This window comes from Pleurodeles waltl, chromosome 6 (genome assembly GCF_031143425.1).
Source record: "Pleurodeles waltl isolate 20211129_DDA chromosome 6, aPleWal1.hap1.20221129, whole genome shotgun sequence".
In the NCBI taxonomy this organism is placed as follows: domain Eukaryota; kingdom Metazoa; phylum Chordata; class Amphibia; order Caudata; family Salamandridae; genus Pleurodeles; species Pleurodeles waltl.
In genome coordinates this window covers 1,109,486,280-1,109,509,373 of record NC_090445.1, presented here as the reverse complement: position 1 = coordinate 1,109,509,373, position 23,094 = coordinate 1,109,486,280, and the positions used below count along the sequence as shown (strand labels likewise).

The 23,094-nt window shown below is 44.1% G+C and overlaps 1 protein-coding gene and 1 long non-coding RNA gene across 5 annotated transcripts in view; one reads left to right on the top strand and one right to left on the bottom strand.

The window, feature by feature from the left end:
- The window catches only part of LOC138300623 (uncharacterized), a 154,684-nt gene extending 131,706 nt beyond the window's left edge, over positions 1-22,978 (top strand). For 2 of the 3 annotated variants that reach the window (XR_011204975.1, XR_011204976.1), the window contains exon 4: positions 22,613-22,977. This is a non-coding gene — a long non-coding RNA (uncharacterized lncRNA). Of the gene's footprint in view, positions 1-22,612 lie in introns of all 3 variants that reach the window. The other variant, XR_011204977.1, reaches the window with a different exon arrangement.
- KLHL21 (kelch like family member 21) overlaps positions 1-23,094 on the bottom strand; it is a 146,279-nt gene that overhangs the window by 97,800 nt on the left and 25,385 nt on the right. The window lies entirely within an intron of this gene.

The following is a 23,094-nucleotide window of genomic DNA, read 5'->3' as shown; positions in this document are numbered from 1 at the left end:
TAGGATAGAACTTAAGCCGTTGTCTTTTTTGGGCACCAGAAAGTAGCGGGAATAACAACCACGACCTACTTCCGGCGCAGGGACCCTCTCTATGGCTCCCTTGGCCAAGAGAGCCACAACTTCCTGGCGGAGAAGTGCTAAATGATCCTGGCTGGTGGGGCAGATTCGAAGGGGAGGGAGTAGCCCCTTCACACAATCTGCAAAACCCACCTGTCAGTGATGGATTCCCAGTGGGGCAGGTGATGGCGAATCCTGACGACAACTGGACCGGACTGAGGGAACGGACTAGGAGGGTTTGGAGGCTGCAGCAGGGGCAGGGGTGGACTGGGCAGACCTCTGGTTACCTGTCCCACGCCCACGTGGGATATCACGTCCCAAGCCACGCAGCAGCTGAACACCATGGGTGGCGCGGTGGCTGGGATAGGGGCACGACAGGGAGCCCCTTCTGTGGCCACGAAAGGGGTGAAAGGCGGACTGTTTGGGGGTGAGGAGCAATGGAAAGGCCGAGGGACCGGGCTGTATCCCGGGAGTCCTTGAACCTCTCCAAAGTCGAGTCCGCCTTGTCTCCAAAGAGACAGGAGCCAAAGGGCACGTCTGTAGGAGTTTGTTGGACATCCCCTGAAAAACCAGATGTATGCAACAAGACGTGGCACCTCAAGGCCACCATCGTCACAACCAATCTACCTAGAGAGTCGGTCGTGTCCAGCCCACATCTGATTGTGAACTTTTCCATGTCTCTCCCATCGGTGTCAGCTTGGGAGACGACAGCCCTGGTCTCTTCTCGTATCTGCAGCAGAACTTGTGCGACCGTATCCCACAGAAAGTGGGTATAGCGGCCCAAAAGGCATGTAGTGTTCACTGACTGCATTGCAAGACTGGAGGACGAAAACATCTTCTTCCCAAAGTTTTCCAGCCTTTTTGATTCCCTATCCGGGGAGCAGAAGGGAATGCGCCAGAGGATGAGAATGCCTGGATGATGAGGCTCTCAGGCATTGGGTGTTGTGACAGGAATTTAGGGTCATTCAGGGCGGGCCGATAGCGGCGTGCAATAGTCCTGTTCATAGGAGCCCCAGTGTTGGGTCTGGACCAAGTACCCGAAAGGATATCGGTGACGGCTTCATTGAATGGAAGAAGAGGCTCAGATGTAGAAGCCCCTTGTTGATGCACCACCGTCAGGAGATTAGACCTGACCCGAAGAGTAGGCAGCTCAATGCCGAGGACTTCAGCCGCTCTACTGACCACCATGGAAAAAGTTGCTCCCTCCACCGTAGCCACGGTAGGAGGAGACAGCACGCCAGAGTCTGAAGAGATATCCAGACCACCGGCCTCGCCCAACTCCTGTGCCCAATCCAAGTTAGGGTCATCCTGGTATTAATAAGGGTCCAGGGACCCCTCCAATCCTTCCCCAAATTCGTACCCATAAGGAAAAGGGTCAGAATCCAACCTGGGATAAATAGGTCCTATCGAAGGAGGCAGAGTCAGCTGACGCCGGTATGACTCCGAGTCATCGGGGATGAGGATGGGGTCGACGTCGATTGTGGGCACCACTGACGTTGTGATCGTCGACAATCGAACCGGGGCAGGTCTCAATGGTACAACTGACGCCAGTGCGGATCCTACACAAACAGGTTTTAGACCGAAACACTGCACGGAGGCTGCACTGCTTGCAGCTGAGCAGGAGCTCAAAATGATCCCTGATCAAGAGAGCTCAGCCACAGCAGTTATATTACTACATCTAAATGCAGTGTAATGTGGGTGTAAGATCTTCCTCTAAATTGGCTGTCGTCGCTTTTTGATGACAGAAGCTTTCAGGTATTTGACAAACCATGCTACTCAGAGTTGTGTTCCTTGAAGTGTGGAGTGCCTCTGTCCTCCTCATTGAACGAATCTCTATCTAATCTTTATGTGCACCCTATGGCTGGGATAGTACAAGCTTATGGTCTTTCAATAGTCACCTATGCTGATGACACCCAAATAGTAATGTCTCTTACTCAACTTGGTCCCCGTTTGATGGTAGTAGCAGAATGGATGGATAATTGCGGATTCAAACAAAGAGAAAATCGAAGTCATGGTGGGCTGCACTTGCTTTAACAGCTGGATGGACTCTATAGGAAGTCCTCCCACCTCTAACGTTGCCATAAAAAGCCTTAGTATTTGGTTGAACTGCAAATTTTCCTCTTAGACTCAAGCTAGGAAAGTTGCAGAGAACTGCTATGGCATACTGACACTGCTTAAAACAATATTAGACCTTGTAGCTTTTCCCTTTCTAAGGTCAATTGTACAGGCTCATGTCCTGGCATGTATTAACTACGGGAAGTCCCTTGATCTTGGATGTCCATTACACGTAGTGAAAAGATTGAAGATAGTGCAAAATGCTGCTACCCGTCTGCTATTGAAGGTTCCTAGTCATCACTCAGTCTTGAGTTTGTTGGCCCCATTACACTGGCTACCAATCGAACAAAGGATTAAATCTAAGGCCCTTTGTATTGCACATAGGGTATACTACAAAAAGGACATTCAACTGAGTCAGACTTTGTTGCAGCCCTACATTTTTGCAAGGGCATACGGGTCAACAAATTCATTGTCTCTGGTGATTCCAAAGGTTCGAAAGACAAGAAGTGATGGTTGCTCCTGCTATCTGATCCCTACACTTTGGAACTCCTTATCAATTACGCAAAATCGGAAATTATTTAAACTTCAGGAAGATGATGAATGGCATGGCTATATGCCTAATTGAAGTTTTTTTCTGTTTTATAGTTTTACTATTCAGAGTCGAGGATGGAATAGGGACTATTTGGTTGTTTAGCACTGGGAGGCCTTTTCGGTAGCCATGCGGGCTATAATTGCCTAGAAATTAACAGAATGGAGTATTAAGGAGGCAACCTCAGTGGAATACAGATGCGTAGTAGCAGAAACATGTGTGCACTATAGGAAATGCTCAAAGACATTTTTAAAATGTTTGGGTTCACATGGTGAGTAGAGGGCCAAAGGTCTGATGAGCACTGAATAAGACTCACAGTCCAGAATGCAGCCTTGAACAATATTAAAAATGGCTGCATTTCATGGTGTCCAAAGTTCACTGCTGAGAATATCAGCATGCATGAAATGTGTCACATGTACACATCGGATGGGGAGTGGGAGAACACTGGCCTACCAGTACCGGGTACACCCCCTAACATTTAACTTATGTTTTGTTTGCCTTCCCTAAATAGGACAATTAAAATACCTTTAAAAATTCATTTCCAAAGTCAGTACTTCCTGATTTTCATATTTTCCTCATAAGTAACTTGAAATAAGGTAGAGTAAATTGTTTTTTTTTTTTAATCTATATGTTTTCTTAATGTAATAACCTCAATAATGTCTTCATATCTGTCTACGTCTGTCACCTAGGGGCCTTTAGCTCTGTTTCTCCGAATGTGCATACAGAGGGATCATTATCCTTCCATTAAATTAACAAACCTTAGGTACCTGTAAATATGACATGCCCTCCAAACAGCGTTTCCCAGTGGTACTGAGCTTCCTGAGTTGTCCTCAATGGCGGATAGATAACTAGATGGTCAACTGTCCTCGAAAGCAAATTTCCCTCACCTATCGCAAAATACTCCACAACTCCCCAGACACCCTAATCAGCCTCAGAGAGTGCTGGACGAGAGATCTCAAGAGTATTACAAATGACAAGTGGCCCGAGGCACTGGCATCCCCAAGAGCGGTGGCAAGAATATTCATTTACCACACTGGCCAAGATGGGCAGAACTGTCGCTACCCTGTGTCCAAAGAGGTGTGGGTGAGAGAGAGAGGGAGCCTTCTTCCATATGATATGGAGTTGCCCGATGCTGCAGCCATACTGGGATGTGATAGTGACCTGTCTGAACAGAGTTTGTCGAAGCGCAGTAAAAGCCCTCGCAAAGTGGTGTATTTTGAACATTGGAGCTTCAAAGTCATCGAGTCCTCTAGATCAGCTCTGGATGAAACTTGGGTTAATGGTTGCCAAACATAACATTGCACAAATCAGGAGGGCAGACCGAGTAACCCCTTGCTGACCAAATGGAAAGATGATATGGATTGGTGCATGGTGGTAGGATGAGAAGTGTACAAGAGCAGGGGCTGCCCTAACAAAAGGGTCTAAAATATGGGGAAACTGGAATCCATAGAGGAGATATACGTGCACCCACTGTGGGCACCGGGGGAGACTGGGTCACACAAGAGGCACTCATGACTGAAACTACCTTTTGACCCTGTGAGGTGGGTACTGGGAGGCAGGCTAGTTTGTGGAGGTGGAAATGGAACAAATATCTGGCAATGTCATGAAGGTGAAATGTGCGAATCACAGTCAGTTTTCTTACTGTGTTGCTTATAATAAAAAGATGTTATAAAACATTTTTTTAAACCACCACGTACATCTGGCTATACTCACCAAAACTGCGGTGTTTAAAATAAATCAACAAATGGGAAAGAGTATTGAAAGCATGTTACAGTGGCCGGATGCTTGAGCTCACATACAGGGAGTGCAGAATTATTAGGCAAATGAGTATTTTGACCACATCATCCTCTTTATGCATGTTGTCTTACTCCAAGCTGTATAGGCTCGAAAGCCTACTACCAATTAAGCATATTAGGTGATGTGCATCTCTGTAATGAGAAGGGGTGTGGTCTAATGACATCAAAACCCTATATCAGGTGTGCATAATTATTAGGCAACTTCCTTTCCTTTGGCAAAATGGGTCAAAAGAAGGACTTGACAGGCTCAGGAAAGTCAAAAATAGTGAGATATCTTGCAGAGGGATGCAGCACTCTTAAAATTGCAAAGCTTCTGAAGCGTGATCATCGAACAATCAAGCGTTTCATTCAAAATAGTCAACAGGGTCGCAAGAAGCGTGTGGAAAAACCAAGGCGCAAAATAACTGCCCATGAACTGAGAAAAGTCAAGCGTGCAGCTGCCATGATGCCACTTGCCACCAGTTTGGCCATATTTTAGAGCTGCAACATCACTGGAGTGCCCAAAAGCACAAGGTGTGCAAAACTCAGAGACATGGCCAAGGTAAGAAAGGCTGAAAGACGACCACCACTGAACAAGACACACAAGCTGAAACGTCAAGACTGGGCCAAGAAAGATCTCAAGACTGATTTTTCTAAGGTTTTATGGACTGATGAAATGAGAGTGAGTCTTGATGGGCCAGATGGATGGGCCCGTGGCTGGATTGGTAAAGGGCAGAGAGCTCCAGTCCGACTCAGACGCCAGCAAGGTGGAGGTGGAGTACTGGTTTGGGCTGGTATCATCAAAGATGAGCTTGTGAGGCCTTTTCGGGTTGAGGATGGAGTCAAGCTCAACTCCCAGTCCTACTGCCAGTTCCTGGAAGACACCTTCTTCAAGCAGTGGTACAGGAAGAAGTCTGCATCCTTCAAGAAAAACATGATTTTCATGCAGGACAATGCTCCATCACACGCGTCCAAGTACTCCACAGCGTGGCTGGCAAGAAAGGGTATAAAAGAAGGAAATCTAATGACATGGCCTCCTTGTTCACCTGATCTGAACCCCATTGAGAACCTGTGGTCCATCATCAAATGTGAGATTTACAAGGAGGGAAAACAGTACACCTCTCTGAACAGTGTCTGGGAGGCTGTGGTTGCTGCTGCACGCAATGTTGATGGTGAACAGATCAAAACACTGACAGAGTCCATGGATGGCAGGCTTTTGAGTGTCCTTGCAAAGAAAGGTGGCTATATTGGTCACTGATTTGTTTTTGTTTTGGTTTTGAATGTCAGAAATGTATATTTGTGAATGTTGAGATGTTATATTGGTTTCACTGGTAATAATAAATAATTGAAATGGGTATATATTTGTTTTTTGTTAAGTTGCCTAATAATTATGCACAGTAATAGTCACCTGCACACACAGATATCCCCCTAACATAGCTAAAACTAAAAACAAACTAAAAACTACTTCCAAAAATATTCAGCTTTGATATTAATGAGTTTTTTGGGTTCATTGAGAACATGGTTGTTGTTCAATAATAAAATTAATCCTCAAAAATACAACTTGCCTAATAATTCTGCACTCCCTGTATGAGCAGAGGAATGCAAAAGTAAGAGGAAAATATTGACAAATTGGGGTCTGAGAGAAAGTGTTGTTTGTATTCAAGTTGAATGGCTTCTCCTGGTCGCAGCCAATCATGGGCTTCCTGATAAGTCCCTTCTTAGAAAACCCTTCCAGATATGGATGTGAACTTTTAATAAATCGGTGGAACACTGCAGAGTCTGAAATGAGAAACAGGCAAATCAATATTCAGAAGTGAATAGTAGCTCATGTGATCCTGTCTTCTCACATGCTTTTTAAAACACGAACAGAAAAAAGCAAAACCTGTTTTGAGGCAGACGAGGTGGTGCAAATGAAAAATGCGGGCTAAAAAAATGTTTCCACACAAGTCAAAGATAAATGTTAAAGAAAACAAGCACTGCACAGCTAATAGGCATTGCTTTCACAAACCTGCAATGGTTGTTTTTATTTATTAAGTACCCATGTATGCATTGAGGATAAAAAAGCTTTAAGTAATAAGACAAAGGGGGTCATTCCGACCCTGGCGGTCCGCGAATGGAGGAAGCACCGCCAACAGGCTGGCGGTGCTTCACTGCCCATTCTGACCGCGGCGGTAAAGCCGTGGTCAGAAAACCGGGTCCGGCGGTTTTCCCGCCGGATTTCCCCCTGGCATGGGCAGTGCAGGGGCCCCCCAACAGGGCCCCAACCTGCTTTTCACTGTCTGCCTAGCAGACAGTGAAAAGCGCGACGGGTGCAACTGCACCCGTCGCACACCTGCAACACCGCCGGCTCCATTCGGAGCCAGCTTCAATGTTGCAGGCCCCCTTCCCGCTGGGCCGGCGGGCGCTAGCATTGTTAGCGCCCGCTGGCCCAGCGGGAAGGTCAGAATGCCGCCAGCGGTCTTTAGACCGCGGAGCGGTCAAATGGCGGTTCCCGCCAGGCGGGTGGCGATGACCCCCAAAATGCTTCAGTACAATGGTGCTGTGCAAAGAGGGGGGGTAAGGTGTGTGAAGAGGTGGCCATCAATGGCAGATGTGCACGTCAAAGGCTCCTGGATAGGCAGTCCCTTTTATACGATAAATATCTTCAGCATCCGCTCCATGGCCACGGTCTTTCGAGTGGAGCAATGCAACAACTTGTTGGACAGGGAATCCTTAAAGCTGGTATTCGTCTATTGCCTCCGCACTCAATCTATCTGCTTTGCCTACCCTGAGGATACTCCCCGATGCGGCCAAGTGGCGTGGTCTGACCCAAGTGGGTGGAGCAAGGAGGATCTGCACACTCACTGCCTTTGCTGAGCACCAGGCTCTGCCGCTCAGGACAGCAGATACATTTTGTGCTGACTAAGCAAAGGGCCCCCCTGACTATGCAAGAAGTGCCGCACCCACAGTCAGGGTCTTTTATTATTGCTGGTAGGGCCTACTGCGGCCTGGGGTGGACTTGACTGCTGTGGCTCCCAGCGAGCTCCAACCTCCTGGGTTTCTCTGAAGATACAAGACATGCTGGAAAAAGTGTGCACCCTCAATCGGGGATGAGAATGCTTTGTTTGATGGAGATACCTAACAGCCCTGGTGCCTGCGTATCAGCCCTATCCTGAGGCCTAGCGAGGAATCTCCAGATCCACTGCAAGCATATCACTGTAAAAGGTAAGTTCCTCCTCGCCTCCTACTTACTTTGCCCGCTTGCACTGGGACGGCACTGAGTAGGTCTACAAGAACAACTGGAGGCCCAACTCTGGTCTTTCAAAAAGGATCCTTTTTACAGGACCACCCCTCAGTACTGCACATCTTGGTGTTATGGGACCGACTACTATATACATCTATACTGCGTCTGCCTTTGGGCCCTCGTATACTATGAAATGGGACTGGATCTGGGACCTCACACTTCGCTTACACTACTACCTTGTAACTATGGATTGTGGTGTCCCTTAAATTCAGGGAGCTCTCTCTCTGCCTCTCCCTCTATTCTGTTACCCCAAGGTCCCTAAAGCATAAGCCTAATTTCACCAACTTTCCCAGTCTAGTAAGACTGGTTCATCGCGCCACTATGCCCAATGCAGCCAGATTTTAGGTGTACTGGTTATACAGGGGTAGCTATCGAGCTATACTTAAGGCCCAGTCTGCTGTCCCATATCCATTGATGGTCACACTCTTGTATGGGGCTGGCCTGACGGCTTGTGCTGTACTGCTCGAATGTTAAAAATTGCTTGACAGCAAAGACACCCAAGTCAAGGGACCCTCACCCTGTGTCCAGACCAACTCTGATTGCTTTGCTGTCAGAGATGACTCTAAGGGGAGACCAACAGTGCTTATGAAGTGTGCCGCAGCCCTGCTGCATGGGGGTTTTCGGCTTTGTGTGAGGAGATGGCCAGGGCGAAGCCACATGGTGAGACACTCCCGCTGGAGGAAGACTACAATTCACATCATCCCTTGCCCTAAAGAGCGACTACCAGCGCTTAAGAAGCACGCCACAGCCCGCTGCACGGGATGAGCCCTGGCAAAGCCCGGGCCATGGGCGGGCCCATCTGCAACAGTCAGAGAACGGCTAACGGCGGGCTGGGCCACCCCTCTGACATTGACCATTTGGTGATAAGACTCCATCTTCAGAGTTTGCTCTCCTTTTCTTCTAAGGGAGTAGGACTGTGTGCCTCCAACTGTGACTTTCACTGGGACATTGTTATCAACCATTCAGGGACACAAGGAAAAGTACATGGGAAGGCCCAATGGCCCACTAAGGGTTACCCACAACTACCCCCTGATTGTACCTCCTATATTATTGTATTAAAAGATGTTCCGTGCTATCAAATGAAAAATAGTGAGGATTATACAGCACTCAAAAATAAGCTGGTACACTGGTTGAAAATAAACTCTGAACGGCTGGGGGAATCGACACTGGAGGTGGTGCATGTAAAGAGGATCCCTTGGTTGGGAGCTCACCCGAAAGAGACAGAGAGGGACTGTATAACAGTAAATTGTACAAGGCCATGCATCAAACTTACCCCAGCACTTCGTACAAATGACCCCCTGTATGAGCAAACTAGAAGCCTCCAAGCTTGGGTACTTTTGTTTATAGACTATACAGGCATGATGGATCTATGACTTTAGTGCCAGACACCTATGAAGTATCAGGGCCAGAATTTCAAACCCCATTTTGATATTGCTACATCAAACAGATTTGCCCAGTTAACCGAATTAGAAGACCAAGACTGACAGGAGGAGGTAACAGAGCAGAGTACTTGTGACAAGGGACCACAACCACAGGATTCCTAGGGACATACGAGAGAAAGGTGGAGGGGACAAAAATTCTATAGTAACGGTGATGAGCATTTAATAATTAAGTCATGGAATGTGGCAGGAGTGAAATTTAATAACTTGGATCAGCTAGACATCAAAGTCTGCACACCTAATATGACATGGGTCGCTCTCCTTTAGGTGGCAATTATTTTGGCCATTTCTGCCCCCCCCCCCCCCCCCCCCCTTTTCAGACCCATATGTCCGCAAGGGGTGCAGAAAACCACTAGGTACCAGGTAAAGTTTCTGAATGTTTGGTGGCATGGTTTGTGTGTGGACTGGTGCATCATTTGCAATTGTACTCATAATGTTTAATTTCTCCTTTGTATTGTAGTGCAAAGTTTTTTATTCCTTTGCTGCAGTGGTAGATCTGCAGTTTGCGCAGCTGCATATGTTTGGTAAGAAAAACCTTTTTGTATATTAGATTATCGCTCAGCAGGTTGTTGGTAAGCTTTTTTAATCTTCCTCCAACCATGATTGAGACTGTCTCTGTATGTGAGGCATAGGAGGAAGTGTAAGATTCTGGCAGTGAAGTTTCTGTCTGAGAGGAATCATCTGATTAAGCCACTCTCAGTGTGCAGCAAGTGCCTTTTTTTAAGAGGAAGACACTGATGTGCCGATAGTGCAGCAAGAGGCATCTAGATTTCAGCCTGGGGCTGAAAGGCTTCCAGTTGGAAGAGGTGAACTCTGGGTTGCCCCAAAAATGGGGCAGCCAGTGTTGCCTGCCTTTACTGATGTTGCAAGGTGTAGAATGAATACTGAAAACTTTTTGCCTATAAATTTCAGTTGTTTATGGACGATGTATTTTTAGATGAGATTTTTTAATAAACCAATTTATATGCAGAACAGTATTTGAGGAACAACAGTGCCAGACTAAAGCCCCACTCTAGAGCTACCCGGTGGACTCCCACACAACTGGATGAGTTGAAGAGGTTCTTGGGTTTAACTTTGTTGACGGGCTTGATAAGAAAGCCGTCGCTGCCTTCATATTGGTCTACCAGTCCCTTGATGGCAACAGCCATATTTCCTGCAATTATCAGTCAAAATCGGTATTTGCTTCTGCTTCGGATGCTGCATTTTGCCGACAATGCTTCAGCGTTGCCACAAGATCAGACCGATTGTGACCGTCTTTTTAAGATTTGGGCTGTCCTTTATCACTTTGTAGATCAAATTTCAGAGGCCTATGTTCCAGGAAAAGAAATAGCAGTGGATGAGTCTTGGGTCCTGTTCAAGGGCCGTTTGGTTTTTAGGCAGTACATTCATAGGAAGAGGGCACGTTATGGAATTAAGATGTATATGCTGTCTGAGAGTAGTATAGGACATGTTTATTATTTCAGGGTGTACACTGGTAGGGATTCCATTGCTCACCCAGTTACCCCTTCCCTCCCCCACAACCCCTCCGTTCGCTTTTGGAGTTAGTGGGAAAATTGCGTGGGAACTAGGTAGAGGACTTTATAACAAAGGTCACCATTTATATGTGGATAACTTCTTCACTGGTATGTAATTGTTTAAGGAATTGTTCAAAGGGGACACTATTGCTTGTGAAGCAGTTTGCTATAACCGTAAAAGTTATTTAAAGGTGCTTGTTTGTAAAAAATCTGAGAGGGGATAGTGCAGTGCCTTGCATAGTGATGAACTGCTAACTGTAAAATTTGCAGGCAGGAGGATTGTTTACATGCTGGCTAGCATCCATGAAGAAAGTACTGCAGCTGTGACTGTTTGGGGTCAGGTTGCTGAAGTGCACAAACCTGTGTGCATATTAGACTACAATAAGCAACTGGGTGGTGTAGACCGAGTAGAGCAGAGGTTGTAAACTTACACCACTGTTCATAAGGCTTACTTTTGGCATAAGAAGTTGGCTATCTATTTGCTCCATTTAGCACCCTTTAATGCTTTTGTTGTATTCAAGGATTGTTCTCCAGAGTCGAAGATGACATTTGTTCAGTTTCAGGAGTCTGTGATAGGCAACCTTGTTGTAGTGGAACACACAGGTGTTCCTAGAGTTGGAGTGGAGGAGGATGTGGCTAGATTGAGAGATCGCCACTTTGTGGATCACTTTCCTCCCACACCCAAAGAAAAACAATTCCTGTATGAGATGTAGAGTCTGTATCCAAAGAGGCATGCAGCAGGAAAGTCGTATGCACTGCCCCAAGTGTCCTTCTAAACCTGGGCAGTGTGTCTCTGCATGTTTTAGATTGTACCACACGCTAAAAAGTTTTTGGGAGCAACCGTGAGCGCAAAAGTGGACTGCCTGGTCTGTATAATTTTATATTTTTTGTTCAGTTTCACAAATGGCACTAGTGTGATGTATTTAGTTAGAGCTGCTGTGTTTGTAGTTTTGTATATAGTTACAATTGGTTTGTGTTTTTTTTAAACTTTAAATAAAATTTATGGTGTGAGTGGACTGGTGCCTGGCTGGCGGCTGGCGGTGTGCGAGCAGTGACTTGCTGCTGCTCACTACACACACACACACACACACACACACACACACACACACACACACACACACACACACACACCACCACCCCCCCACCCCCCCCTGTGAGATTGCCGCTTCTGGCATCTGGATGTATGAAAGTGATGGACCTTTGAATGGCACTGTCTGTTGATACGAGTGTTGCATTTGCTGGACCTGCAGCCAAAGGCGTGAATGGTCTTGTGTGTGTCACGTATGAAAGCTGTGCGAATGGACTGTAAAGCGGCTGGTGCGGCTTTACAGCTCACGAGCTGTGACCTCATCGGCTCTGTTTTTTTACCTTTAAATTAACAGTGCATTTCATTTTTGTGAAATCTCTTGTTAATAACATTTTACGTTCTGAACCCTCCCTAACCCTCATGCCAAATCCAACAATGATGTGAGTGTACCAATAAAAAGAGTAGGAAGAGAGAGTTTGCATGCCTTTTCAAATTACTATCAACAACCACAGGAAGCAAGCACGGTACCAAGTCTCTTAGTTATTTGATGCCGGAAACACACAAATTACGAAAATCACAGTTTTTAACCTTTGTCCTAAGTTACCATGATTAAAAACATGCCATATTGTTAAGTAACCACAAAACAATATTATTGCACTTCTCCTCTCAGTTGGGAATTCAACTCACGAAAAAACCCATTCCGTTGTAATCAGGTGTCGAAGCACACCCCTGACAGGATAGGTGTCTCAAGTGGGACCCCAGTGACAAAGCATGCCACCAACTAGGTTGCCGGTTGAGGGGGTCTTTTTAACAAATTGTGAAAAAAAAACTTAGGTTTTGAGTGTTTGGAACATCACAGAAGTAAGACTTGGTAGCGTGCTCGCTTCTAGTCTACGGAAAATCTAATAACCTTTGATATGTTTGTAAAATAGATACCAAGGGGAGTACAGGGTGGTGTGCGTCTCGTGGATCCCCACAAGTTTTCTCACTCACATTACCCTGCAAACTTCAAAATATGACTAAAAATCACACATTTTGATTGCATTTCTTGGCCAGATTCTTCCATAAACGGCAATAAACCACAAAATTCCTACCACCCATCATTCCCTGTGGTCTCCAAATAAAAATGATACCTCACTTGTGCGGGTGGCCAAAGCAGCGTCAGCTTAAAAACATATTCTTAATTTTTTTTTTTTTTTTTTAAATTGGCCTTTTGGACCCGCTTTAGTTCCCCCTCAAACTCTACACATTTTTGGCCCTTCCCTGTCACAAGCACTTGGCCCACGCACACATGGGGGTATCTTTTTTAATCGGGAGACCTAGGGTAACACTGAGTGGTAGTAGACATTTTAAACATTGCAAGGGATTCTAGGTGACAGAAACTGGTGACCGCCACACAAGTCACCCCATCCTGGATTCCCCTAGGTGTCTGGTTTGTAAAAATGTACAGGCTTGGTAGGTTTCCTTAGGTGTCGGCTGAGCTAGGGGCCAAAATCTACAGGTAGGCATGTTGCAAAAAAAAAAAAATCCAAATGAAAAATGTGATGTGTCCACGTTGTGTTTTGGGCCTTTTCCTGTCTTCGGGAACACAGAATAGTAGAACAAGTGTTATTACCAATTGTCTTTCTGTGTTTGCACCTTCCAAATGTGTAAGGAAGAAGTCATTTTGAGAAATGCTCTCTAATTCACATGCTGGAATAGGTACACACAAATAACCACTGCTTCTAAACTCCATATCTTGTGCACATTTCAGAACTACAAAGGTTTCCTTGATACCTATTTTTCACTCTTTATATTTTACCAAATGAATTACAGTATTCCTGGGACACAATGACAAACCACTGCAAGGTGCAGCTCAGTGGGCTCTGGGTACCTAAGGTTCGTAGAGAACCTACAAGCCCTATATATCCTTGCAACCAAAAGGATACAGCGGACATAACAGTATATCGCTTTTGAAAATCTGCCATAGTTAGAAAAAGTTACAGATGAAAAAGTAGACACAAGTGGCTGTTTTTTTCAACCCAATTTCAATATTTTGTTATTTCAACTGTTACTTTCTATAGGAAAACCTTGAAAGGTATACAAAAATGACCTCTTGTGGAAATCAAAATTTTGTCTACTTTTCAAAAATGTATAGCTTTCCAGGATCCACCACTGGTTCATACTCATTTCTACCATTAGCTAAAAGAAGGTTGAAAGTACAAAAAATGAGAAAAATTGGCTGTGCCCCAGTAAAAAGCCAAAACTGTGTTGAAACATTTGTTTTTTTTATTCAAGTCTGCCTGTTCCTAAAAAGCTGGATAATTGTGATTTTAGCATTGCAAACTCTTTGTTGATGCCATTCACAGAGACAAAACTGACACTTTCTTCTGCACACTTTGTTTCCCATTTAAATATTTATTTATTTTAAATTGCAGTATTTTGGGTAATTTCTCAGTTGCTTCCAGGGAAATCCACAAACCCAGCATACCGTTAGAAACCTTAGGATGTTGGGAAAAAAGGATGCAAATTTGGCATGGATACCTCATGTGCACATAAAGTTATGGAAGCCTAAGCATGAGCTTCCACAATTAGCCAAAAACATGCTTAGAACAGGGCAATGTGGGGTGCGGTTTGAAGGGCTAGCAGCAAAGGGGTTAAACCAAAGGAATTGGTAAGAGCGCCCCCCCATTAAACCTGCGGTTATAATGGTGTCAGCATAAAATGAGCCACAAAAGCTAGAAACTGTAGTCACAGAGCACTGAGAAGCTTTTATTACATATACAGAATGGGCGTGGGTTATTGTTCAATATTGTTACTAGACTCCTCTGTGAAAAGGGGATTCTATGTAGGTTAGAATCCTGGACCCAGAAATAATGCATATTGACAGAATCTCAATATGGTTTCAGGAAAGAAATAGGCATCGTGGGGCAGGGCATAAACTTGCACCGTATTATAAGCAAATATACAATGGTACGTGAGGGGCACATCCACCTCTGTTTTGTGTACTTGACCAGTGCTTTTGATCTTGTGAATCACAACAAAATTATGGCAGGTGCTAATTGATACCGGCGCTCCATCAGATATTATGTCATCTCTCTCTGCTGTACATAACATAACATAACATCTGGCTTACCTTTTGTTTAAAATGTGGAATACACTGAGAAATTCTGTGTGACACATGGAATCAGGCAGAGATGCGTCCTTGCACCGCTCCTGTTCTCACTGTACATAAACGGGTTGGTTTGCCTCCTGCAGAGTATAAAAGCTGAGGCACCAAGAGTGGATTCCCATGTTACCCCGATTGTACTATACGCAGACAATGTGGTGCTCTTATCCAGGACAGCAAATGGTCTCCACCAACTGATAAACAACTTTGTAGCGTTCATGGAGGGTAGAGACCTAAAACTTAATCTATCCAAAACCTATACTATGATTTGTGGCAAAATAATTTTAAAAAGGGGGAAACCATTATGCCTAGTGCCAAAAGTTAGAAGTGAAGACCTCTGGGCCAGATATACAAAGCCCTTTTGCATTTGTTAACAGTCTGAATCGGTATTTCGCATCAATAAGAAATGCAAAATGGCCTTTTCTAATGTACAAAGGCCTTTAGGAAATCACAAACTGTGATTTCTACCATGTAGAATCCGCTATTTGCGATCCCCAGAACAGGTAATTGTAAATAGGGATTACCTATCTGCGATTCCTTTTCTGACATACAAAGCATTTCCTCAATTACCATTGACTTGAAGTTGATGGTAACCATGTGCAACTTAAAATATAAAACCAAAATGTTTTTTGTTTTTTTATTGCAATAGAGTACATACATGCCCCATGGTCATGTGTGCTCTACATGTGTGCCCCTCTATTTTTGGGGTGCACCAAGGGGGTCCTTTTGCCATTGCCACCTTGGTTTTGCATTTCCTAATAGTAAATCGCTATTCGGGAAATACAAAGCCAGCCCACTGAAACAAATGCAATGGAATTCCTTATTTGCGATTTCCTAATAGTGATTCCTACTTTGTAGGAACTGCTATTTGGAAATAGGTATCTCTATACATAGCATTTTGCAATTCCCAAATAGCGATTTCTATGAAGTCGCTATTTAGGAATTGCAAAATTGCATTTTAGTACATCTGGCCAGAGTCCTAGGTATACTGTTCACACAGATTTGAGACTGGACATCACATTTGAAAACTGCTAAACTAAAATTATAAGGGCCACTCATGCTGTCCTTGGTTTTTCTTTAAAAAAAAGAAATAGGCAGTAAACCTATAAGAAAAATCACGAAATTATATAAAAGGAAATGTCTCCCAGTTGCATTATATGGATCTCCAGTTTGGAGCTGGTCAAACTGTAATCTGTTACAGAGGCAGGAAAACATTCTACTGTAGGCTTCTGGCTGTGCCAAGTTTGACTCCTGCCTGTAATGTAGATAAAGAACCTGGCGCTGAGTAAATGAAAGATGGCACCAACCTTAACACACTAACTAGGTGGCACAGTATTTAGATATAATAAGGCACCAGGTACATAGGGGTTATTACAAGGGATTGTCTAGGACTAAATCATTACGTAAAGATACCATGGCTCGGGTAAGTAAACAATTTATTACAAGAACTGGGGGAAAGCCTTTCCATTTTGAACCCACACAGCATTTCACAGTTGAATAAAAAGGAAATAAGATCTATTATATTTTTGGAGAAAAGAGGCCATTAGAGAGTTCAGAAAATAATTAGGCCCACCGTGATTAGATAATGAATGGGTTCACCTCAACAGGGGATTCAAGGTTACTTGGTAAATGTGAACAACATTCAGGATAGAGTCCTGTTAACTAGCTTATGCCTAGAGCTGCTTCGCCATCTAGTGGCATTCCTCAAATCAGATTTGTGACTTTTGAATCTCCCAAGATGCCCATGGGATGAAAAGGCCAGGGAAACAAAAATTAACTTTATGTTGTTCTGCACATTTTTTAAAGATATTAGATCGTGTACATTAGTCCTCTCTGTGTGACGCAGGGCTATATCTATCATTAGGAGGCCTTCAATTTTTTTTTTTTACAAAACCCGCCTAACACCCAACATGTTGTATAATTCTTGTTTACATAAAGAAGGCCATACCAAGACGTAAATCATTGGCACATTTTGATTGCCTCTGCTACGAAGAAAGGTGTACTGCAAATTGAGATGACAAATGATAGTCTCTTGTTTTGATAGCACTTGATAGAGTAAACCAATTAAACGTAAACTATGTACCTTAAAGATTGCTTTTGCACAGATCTCCTTGATTTTCCCCTTTTGCACTTTAGAACCCAGTACATATGTCAAGCACTTTTTCTTTTAAATCTATTGTGCTAGTAATAGGAGACACTCAATTAGTACAAAAGGAATCTGTGATTACATTGCAATATTTACATTGTTCTTGTGTACTATAACTTCACAATGATTGACCTGGTTTCGGTCTTTTAAACTGTTTTTAAACATGAACACTTGTAATTGAATTCTTTGAACTGAATTATTGGTTTCATTTAAACCAATGTATGCGTGGATTATGTAACTTGTAAATTGTTTTATTTTGCTTTTATGGATTTGTACATAAATCAGAATAAAGGTTTTTGACTTGACTTTGATTTAACTACCCCTTCCTGGAAAGGAATCTGACGTTATCCTAAAAGCTATCAAACCCGCTAGAGTACCTTCAGAGGCGAAAGTTGATGCTGTCACAGTTGACATTAACTTGCTGCGAGATGATCACAGAAAACAGTATGACATTTGTTCCAATCAAATAAGAACCTCTTTTGCAGCACCACTCTAGTCTGCTGGCCTTCAGCAACAAGGTTATGACTTAACAGAGGGAGTCCGATTCCCTGAGGGCAGGACTGAAACTGCAGAAGGCTGCTCACGGCCCAGTAATCTTTGAATAACTGGGCTAGCCAGTGTCTCAGAAGGTCAAATCATGGCTTTTTGGAAACACGGTTAAAAAGCTTCATGGACCCACAAACCTGAATCCTTTCTTCTGAAATTGAGGGTGCATATAAGGATCCAGTTCGCCGTCCACCACCGGGGTTTCTCCAAGGCTAATCATTGCTCAGCTCTTTCATTATAAAGATTAAGGTCAAATTCTCAACACTGTGATGCCAGGGACTTCCTTGAAGTGGAAAATCACCAGATACTGATCTTTCCTGATTACACATTGGCAGTGCAACATAAAGCAATATCCATCATAGGATTAAAAAAGAAATTACAAGAACTAATCTTGAAATATGTTTTACTTTTACTTGCTAAACCAGTTATTTCAGGGCAAAAATATACGTTTTCCTCGAACTTAAAGAGGTGTGCAGTTGGATCGAGAAACCAGACACCTCCTCACCGATAGATGCCCAGAGCAGATGGCTGAACAAAGCTCCCAGATGCTGTTGAGAGTACACCTAATGGAAGCCCGGCATCAAACAAACTCTGTTGGAGATACATTCTCACGAGGAGGCCCAGGACGGTAGGCACTCAGCATCAGCAACCGTTGCATCATTTTGAGAATCACACATGCCCTGTCTGCTACCTCCTCGGAAAGCTCTGATGGAGATGAGCCTTAATCAACTGGATTGACAGACTGGACTTGTCTCCAGAGCTTATTCCCCAGTTGTTATGACTTATGCTAGGTGACTAGGCTACAACCCTTTCTCAGTAATCGCATACTATATGACACTTGATTCTGAAACGCTGCTTCCTCATGGTTATGCCCTCTCTCAGTGGTGGATGGTGGGATGGGGTGACTTTTGAACCCCCGGGAGCCCTCAAATGGATGGCTTTGGGGCAAAACAGAACAATGTGCTCTTCCCAGAAAATAACAGAGGAAGCTTTGGGCGGCTTACATTTTTTCCTAACAGCATTTCTAATAGACTTCACATTTTCATGGTCCCATTGCTCAGTAACACTCTCTTGCTCTAGGGAGTTCCATGCTAACTGTCTTTCTCTCTCTCTGGTATCTCGCTTTGCTTCCCCAAAAGCTAATAACAAGCTTTACTGAGCTGTTTGGGCAGTCGGTCTTTTGCCTTTCTTGTTACCAATGTTATATTTGTCAGTTTTGTTTCATCAGTTAGTTCTTTCCACTCTGGAGACAGTTCTACCCATCACAACTGGGAGAGCTTACCCATTTTCACCTCCTTTGGAGTTGAGGTTGTAGAGCTACACTGGGAGGGTCTCCTCAAACTACCACTCTCGCTACAATGACACTCCCCATGCAATAGTCCTTCATAAAAGAACCTTGAAGTATAGCACAACCCTGTCAGACAATACAACATTCAGTCTTATCTTGAATGTAAGCAGGTTCAGATAGCTCTCCTATAAGACTCCCACATTACGACTGTGGAAGGAATTCATCTTTTCAAAAGGGGGAGAGATCAGATATGTACCACTAACTTCCACATTTGTCAGAGGTGTGCTTAAGGTTCAAGGGCAGTACCCTCTTCGTACTGCACTCAAATCTTTGATAAGGTCAGGACATTTGTCCTGCCAAACACAAATCTAGTGCCCTTTCTCAGACAGCTCTGGTAATTGAGCGCAAAATACATGCTGTAGAGGCGGGGGCTTACAAAATATTTTTTTTTTTTTTTTTTTTAACCCTGGCCAAGACAGATCACGTCCTATGCTATGCTCTGATCCATACACTCATTTTATCGAGTTAGTTACAACAATAGTCTTTAAAAGACATATGGTGCCACCACAATCTTCATACTGAACTGTATTCTTTATTGTACTCCACAATCTATTTGGCCCTCTACATAGAATTGTGTACTCCGACACACTCAGTCCCTCAATGATCTCCCTCGATTACCCGGGCAGAGAACTGCTGAACCATAATCCTCTACTAGTGCACCTGAAATGAGAGGAAAATTCTCCTACCCATACCCAGCTGGCATCTTCAGTCTGCAGCCTTAGAAGACCCTATACTTTAAGACATTTTGATGGAGAATATCTAGACACTAATGATGGGCCCACCTCCTCTCTAGGAGGCCTTTAAAGAAGTAATATGGGGACTTTAAAACACAGTGGGAAAACTGAAGCGTGTTGGAAAGGGAGTTGGCACGAATTGAGGCAACTTAGTGAGATAGAACAACGCCTTGAAGAGGATCCACAAATGCAGCATTCACTTAAACTGCGCGAGGAGGAGGCATTGTTGATGGAGCGTTTGTGATATCTATATTACACCAACAGCATGGGCCAAGCCCATTCAGACTGTGATAAAGCTGGGACACTTTGGGCCAATTACCAACAAGAACAGGCCACCTCTAATCTTGTTTCAGAATTAGAAAGGGGACATGGTATACTTTCAGCAGGACGTTCACCACAACTTTTTTGATTTCTATGGCAAGCTGCATGGGGTTGAAACCAGTCGGTTTTGACCTTTTTGGATGGCCTGCTTGTGCACTAAATAGCTCCGGATCTCCGTGAAGATAATTATGATCACCATTCAAGATATAAAAAGGACATTTTAGATCTAAAACATGGTGCAACCCACGGTACAGATGGGTTTTTAAAAGCATATATGAATGCTGTCACCCTTAAATTAGCTCAGATATTTACAGCAGTAATAGATGAAGGGAAACTAGCTCTCACTTTGTGAGTCATCATAGGTGTCTTTTAAAACCAGGTGGGGATTCGGAAGAACCAGCCTCCTTCCATCTTACTTCGACTTAACTTTGACTATAAGTTTTCTTAATCTGATTCTTGCAGACTGCCTGCAACATATACTTCCCTGCCTATTCATACATATCGAAGTGGTTTCATCCCAGTTCATAGCACTTCCCAAAATATCCGGAGACTGTTTAGGTAATGTCCTAGGACAGCCTATCGTATTGTAGATTTAGAAAAAGGTATTTGACACCTTGAGCTGGAGCTACCTTTTTCAAGTGCAGGCTGCGTTCAGACTTGGGCCTCGTATTATAAAAGGCATGTCAAATTCTATACAACACCTGGAGCCAGGTGCCACATGGGCAAAATAATCTCAACTTGTCTGACAATACAAAGTGGAACCCGCCAGTGAGGCCCCATTAACAACCTACTTTTTGCACTTGGCTTGGATCCCTTAGTAGTGCAGATACCGAGGATGGGGGAGCCTTTGGCAAATACCACCAGAAGAAATAACCCATTCCATCTTTTTGTATACAGATGACATCCTTCTGTACCCGCACGACCTGAACGACAATCATTCCAGGATTGGTAGACTCCTTGGCCAATTTGGGGAGGGCTCTGCTCTTTTTTGTCAATAGACAGAAATCCTGCCTATTCTTGTTTAGCCCCTCCATTTCCCAAAGGATGCTGGATTTAGGGAGTGGACCACTTAATTAAAAGATACCTTTTTCACTATTTGGGAATTCCAATTGATCATTAAGACTGAGACCTAAACGATGGCAACCTGTTGAGCACCCTCAAAATAAAAGTAGCCTTCCGGAAATCATTACTGCTATCCGTGACGGGACACGTAGTGTCATCAAAAATTGTGAAGCTCCCCCATCTCAATATCTTTTTGCCAATAATCCATTGATCCTCGCTCTGCGATTTTCTGGGGTATTAAATCTCCTCACCTAGGAGAACTTATTTGGCTGCCCCAAAGCTGCACTTCCCAAATTAAGCTCCCAGTTGATCATGGTGGTCTAGGAGCTCCGGATTTTCAGAAGTATTATTTGGCAGTGAATTTCTATGGCAGGACCGGAGGCAAGGATTAGGCTGTTCTCTCTTACCTTTTATTAACCAGCAGTCTTTAACATTAACAAGGAACAACAACAGTGTGTGGGGGAAGAGGGGAGGTGAGAAAAAAAAAACTAAAAATCCCATGAGCCCTTGGGAGGAAGCCCTCCAATCCACGAGTAGAATTGCCTTTTAAGATCCCCTCTGGAGGCTCCTTCTTGATCTATTTCTTTGCTGCTCCAGCAGCCATGAGTTAGGTGCTCCTTTCCTTTCTCGTAACGGTTGTTGCAATACATGTCAGCGCGCGCATCGCTTTGATAGCAGTTGGCTACCCCATTATGTTTGGTGTCTTGTCGTCAGGTCTCGGATGTAAGGGCATAAGACATAACAGGTAGAGCATAGCATTCATTCAGGAAGGGGTGATGTTTAACATCTCCAGACAGACAAAATTTAATTCAAGGAGTGGCTCTTATCCAATGTTTCTTGCAGTTCCAAAGTTATGTGTTGTTAGGGTTCGGAAGGCCTATGAATCCATGTCAGAGGACCTCCACCCTCTGGGAGAGCGTCAGTTACTAACTGCCCTCACTAAACCTCCTAAGGCGGTTTCCTCTCCCACTATTGCACAATGGGTCAGGTGGGTCAGTCAGAAGGCCGGTATGGACATCTCAGTGTTCTGAGCCCACTCCGTGAGAGGGCCAAGGCCTCAAAGGCTTTTTCTTTGTGTGCCAGATTAGAGGATATCCTCAAACTCTACTTTTAAGAGATTTTACTTTAAACCAGTCCCAAACTTGGCAACATTGGTGGTAGAAAAGCTTTAAATCAGCCTAATCCTCGTCTCCGGTCCTGCCACTGAATGAACATTTTCCTAGCTATCGTAATGGAAAGTTTCATTTCTAGTAAGGACACAGAGGCGAGGATTAGTTCCCTCCACGAGTCAGGTCTCTGACCCACCCAACTTCAGGGATTGACTTCTCAGTTTGTTCACTTTGAACATTCAAGTTGAGAGTAAGTACATCTTGTTTGATGTTGTTTCATCTCTAGTGGGCTTGGAATGTCCAGTATGATCTCTTTTCGTATTACTGATATTACAGAGCATTACCTCTCAATGTTATAGAATTGCAATGTTATGTGATGTGTTTTGAAGTCTGACGGTTGTCAATGTAAAATGGTATACCTCCTGGATTGGAAACATTAACTCTGTTCTTTGGTTCTAGGGACAGATTCCAGGAAACAAGGCTGATCCTATGAAATCTTGCCTGTGGTCAAAGGAAGAGGAGCATCCAGTGGGGATCATAAAGGGCAATGCTACTCTTGGACTGGAGGGCTTCCTCCCAAGGATTAATGGGACTTGTTTTTCGCACTCTTGTTGTTCCTTGTTAATGTTAAAGGCTGCTGGTTAATAAATGTGAAGAGAGAACAGCCTAATCCTCACCTACTTGTCCTTAATTGAACGTTTTCGTTATGACAGCTTGGACACTTTTCGTTTCAGTGCATGGTTTCTGGCTGTTTGGGAGAGTGGGGGGGGTCTGCTACTGCTGAGACATTGAAGGCTATCCATGAGGGATGGTGCCTTTATGAGCTGATTTTGTTTAAGGTGCAATGCAAATACAAGGGTAGCTACGTGTGGCACTGCAATGCCTTGCCAGAAGTTTTCACATCACCAAATAAATAAATCCATATGCCCCTTGAATGCCTC